Source organism: Mus caroli, unplaced genomic scaffold, assembly GCF_978045245.1.
Source record: "Mus caroli unplaced genomic scaffold, Mus_caroli_1 scaffold_8, whole genome shotgun sequence".
Lineage (NCBI taxonomy): Eukaryota > Metazoa > Chordata > Mammalia > Rodentia > Muridae > Mus > Mus caroli.
Genome location: NW_028227263.1, coordinates 3,801,338 through 3,806,368, shown reverse-complemented (window position 1 = coordinate 3,806,368; position 5,031 = coordinate 3,801,338).

Genomic DNA, 5,031 nt, shown 5'->3' with positions numbered 1-5,031 from the left:
TTAGGACAGGCAAGAACTCTACAACTGAGCCAGGGGTTGCGGAAGGTGGAGTGGTGGTGGTGGTGGTGGTGGTATATACCTTTAAACTCAGCACTTGGGAGACAGAGGTAGGTAGATCTCTGAGTTTGAGACCAGCCTGGTCTACAGAGAAAGTTCGAGGCTAGCCAGGGCTGCACAGAGAAACCCTGTCTCGAAATATAAACCAACCAAACAACCAAATAAAAACTCTACATTTGTGCTACATCCTAGCATTCATTCATTCATTCATTCATTCATTCATTCTTGAAGTAGAGTCTCTTTTATTCCAGGCTGGCCTCGAACTTACTACTATCTAGCTGAGGATGACCCTAAAGTTCTGACCCTCCTGCCTCTATGTCTCAAATGCTGAGATTACAGGCATATTTGTGTGTATGTGTGTGTACATCTATAAGTATGTCTTTTCCTATTTTGAGGCAGAGTCTTGCTGTGTAACCCTATCTGGTTTGGCATGTACTGTATAGCTCAGGCTGGCCTCAAACTCATGGCAATTCTCCTGTCTTAGCTTCCTGAATGCTGGGATCTCAGATATGCATCATTATACATAGATTCAGTTTTCCTTCGTTTATTTTTGTTTTTTTGAGATAGAGTCAGTGTATTTACAAGGTTCTTCTTTTAGATGCTGTGAATAATAAAACTGAGATATCGGGCTGGTGAGATGGCTCAGTGGGTAAGAGCACCCGACTGCTCTTCCGAAGGTCCGGAGTTCAAATCCCAGCAACCACATGGTGGCTCACAACCATCCGTAATGAGATTTGACGCCCTCTTCTGGAGTGTCTGAAGACAGCTACAGTGTACTTACATATAATCAATAAATAAATCTTAAAAAAAAAACCTGAGATACCATTACCATTACAGCTATAGACATGACAATCCATAACACTTCCTGAGTCGCACTCCTTTAAGCTTCTGGGCAGAGCAGTTAAAAGAAGCCTGTGCTACAGACCACACTCGGCTACTTGAAAAACTTCTAACACCAAAGAGATGGGAATATAGCTGAGTTGTAGATCTTTCCTGGCATGTATGAGGTCCAAGGTTCAATCCCTGTAAAACACACAAATACACACAGACACACACAAAGAGACACAGACAGACAGACAGACAGACACACACACACCCCTCGCATTACTGAAAACAGAAACGCCTCCCTATAACTACAATCCTAATACTTTGGGAATAGAGGCAGGGAGATCAAGAGTTCAAGATTAGCCTCAGCTACATATTTAGTTCACCAGGTTAATTCATGGGAACTTCTGAAGGTGGGCGTGGCATCAGCAAGCATCAGGGGTGTTCACTCCCAGGATCTCTGCCATCTATCCTTTGTCTTCCTACCTGGTGGCCAGTTCTGCCTCTCTCAGCCAGGAGGAGGTGAAAGGGGAGTTTTCACTGTATAGTCCAATGCTTTGTCTACTAACTCTGACCTTCAGTGTCCCTTTCCTCAGCTTTGTTGATAATTCACCAGGAAGGGAGGACAGAGTGGTGATGTCACTGTAGATTTTCCTTTTTCTCAGCAACATCTATCTATCTCCTCTTCTGGGAGGCTCCGAAGTCTAGATCCTCACCTGGCTTTGTATCAGGGCCAGGGAGGAGCTAATGGTCTACACTAAGCATGATTCACCAAATGTAGGATCTTCTTGACTAATCAGGAACTTTGAGAGGTGACAACCTGTTGGCTAAAGGGTCCTCTGTGAAGGGGCCTCCCTGACCCCATGCCATTTTATTATGTCATAGTTTCTGTGACCAGAGAAGGGTGTTCTATTCCTTGGGCCATGATCATCTTGGCCAACCTCTTTTGAAAGCAGAGAACTTGCGTTTGCCACCATTTCTGCTAGCCTCGAGGGATTGTCTCCTGAGAAAATTCTGACTTTCTATGTCTTATATATATAGTTCCGAAGTCAAAGGAGTGGCCAGGCAGGGTCAAGCACTGAAGTCGGTAAATTCCTTTCTTTGTATTAATTCCAGGAATTTCTGGCATCTTAATTGTATTTGATAAGAATAGCAATGATAGGGATGATGGGCTGCCCAAACTGGACATGTTTGTGTCTTTCCACTGTGTCAGATTTTATCGACAATAAATTTACAAGTCACATCAGTTTTGCTGCCTGTAATTTACTAAGTAGTCCCAATTTCTCTTGACAGTAATTGACAGGTTCTTTCTTTTTCACTTGAAAAAAAATGATGTATTTATCTGTATGAGTATTTTGCCTGCATGTATATATGTATATAATCACATGTGTGCCCGATGCTCTTGGAAGAGATACTAGATCCCCATGTGGGTGCTGGGAACTGAACCCAGGTCTTCTGCAAGTGCAACAGGTGCTCTTACCTGCTAAACCATCTTTCCAGTCTTCACAGCTTCTTTTATGACAATCTTTTATTTTTGGAGAAAGGCTATCATACAGCCAAGGCTGTCCTTGAATCTGACAAGGAGCAGAATATGAGTTTGAACTTCCTTTTTTTAAAAAAAGAAAAGATTTATTTATTTATTTATTTATTTCATGTCTGTGAGGACACTGTCACTGTCTTCAGACACACCAGAAGAGTCCATCGGATCCCATTACAAGTGGTTGTGAGCCACCATGTGGTTGCTGGGAATTGAACTCAGGACTTCTGGAAGAGCAGTCAGTGCTCTTAACTGCTGAGACAACCGGACTTTGAGCTTCCTAATTCTCCTGTCTCCATTTTCCAGTGTTGGACTTAGAGGTATGTACCATCATCATGCCCAGTTTTAAGTTCCACTGAACACCAAACCCAGGGCTTTGTGTGAGGTAAATACTTTACCAACTGACCTTTAGTTCTAGAGTTGTTTATTTGTTTCAGGTATTATTTTTTTTCCCCCCAAGACAGGGTTTCTCTGTGTAGCCCTGGCTGTCCTGGAACTCACTTTGTAGACCAGGCTGGCCTCGAACTCAGAAATCCGCCTGCCTCTGCCTTCCGAGTGCTGGACTTAAAGGCGTGCGCCACCACGCCCGGCCTAGTGTTAATTATTAATATTAAATCATAGATCGCACAACTCATAACACTTAGCAAAGCACATATGTGTACATCTCTACACAATGTCAGAGTGCAGGTTCGTTACAGATGTCTAATAAAGAGCTAAAGAGAGCTGGGTGTGGTAACCTTTGGGAAGCGAAGGTAGGAAAGTCAGGAGTTGAAGTTCATTCTTGGCTCAAATAGAGAGTTTGAGGCTTGCCTGGACTATAGGAGACTCTGTCTCAAAACAAAACAAACACCAGTCCCAGCACTCAGGAGGCAGAAGCAGGTGCATCTCTGTGAGTTCAAGACCAGCCTGGCCCACAGATTGAGATTCAGAATAGCCAGGGCTACACGGAAAAACCCTGTCTTGAAAAAATGAGAGAGAGCTGAACAAGCTAAAGCCGAGTTTGAGTTTCCTGCTTTAGTGGACTGTGACTACAGATGTGTGAACCACAATCCCTCTCTTCCCCAAATTGCTGTTCTTTTTGTTGTGTTTCGTCACAGCAATAGTAACCCTAACTAAGAGAGGGAAAGAGGGCTCTGAATTCAAAGAGGTCTTCCGGAAGACAGGCCAAGAGCATATACACATGTGGTTAGATAAGATATTACAAACGCAGCGGGAGGGAGAGTTGCTGGCAGGAGCAGGGCCACGGAGATGAAGGGCAGGACAGGGTCCAGATGGAAAGATGAGTCCAAGACTGATGGACAGACTGGAACTTGACTGGGCAGTGACAAGTTGTCAGATATCATGCTGAGCCAAAGCCCCAGGGGACAATAAGGGGTGTTTTTGCATATCCATCCCTTGAGGCACATACTACACAGGATGGTCAGATGACAGTTTATTGGGTCCTATCTCTATCACCACTGCTGCCACGGGAATGTTAGGTGTCTTTTAAGTGATACGGGAAAGGGTCTGGTATATCCTTTTTGGTCTAGTGTATTCAATACATTCAAAAGGCCTGCACCCCCCCTCCCCCGCCCCCTGTTCTTGAGACAGGATTTTTCTGTGTAGCCCTGGCCTACAACTCAGAGATTCACCTGCCTCAACTTCCTGAGTGCTAGGATTATAGGTGTGCACACACACATCCCTCACTGCCACGCCACGCCCCCCCCTCCAAGGCTTACACTTTTCTGAGAGTGTTCCAATATACTTTGATAAGCTCAAAGGTGGTAACCTTGCAACTTCTTAGGAATGTCATTTATCAGTCTGTGCCTCATGGGTGGCTCTGGAAAGGTGGTGGTGCCTATGTGCATGAGTGAGATACAGCCTTCCTGCCTCTATAGCTGCACTCAGGATACAGCCAAATGCTGCTTGTAAAATGGAGTCACCCAAGGCAAGGCACAGCCTGAAAGCCATGGTTCCACATAATATGTAGTAACTTAGAGCAGGGCCCAGCCTGATCTCTACACTGAGTAAGCACTTTGCCACTAAACTACATCACCAGCCTTTTAAAAGATTATTTTAAAGGCCGGTATCAGCTACACAGCAAGTTTGAGGTCAGCCTGAGCCACATGAGACCCTGTCTAAACTAAAATTAATTTTGAGACAGAGTCTCATTAACTTGCCTGTCTGGTCTTATACCTCCAACCCTTTTTCCTTGGCCTTCAAAATAGCTGGGATTACAAAGTATGAACTGCCGTGCTCACTGACATTTATTTTATTTTTCTGTGGTCCTGGGGATCATACGAGTGGTCTTATATATTCAAGAAAAATGTTCTACCACTGAGCCACACCCATTACCACTTTAGAGTTTTTGAATCCTTCCATATCCACACGTCATTTGTGGCCGGGGTTACTCTGCTCTCAGGAGCTGGCCTTCCTGAGTACTTGTCCCTTTCTCCTCTTCCTCTTCTACTTCCTCTTCCTCCTCCTTTTTTAAGACAAGGTTTCTTTGTGTAGCCCTGACTGTCCTAGAACTAGCTCTGTAGACCAGTTTAGCCCCACATTCACAAAGATCCACCTGCCTCTGCCTCCCAAGTGCTGGGATTAGAGGGGCATGCCCCCTTGTCACTTCTGAT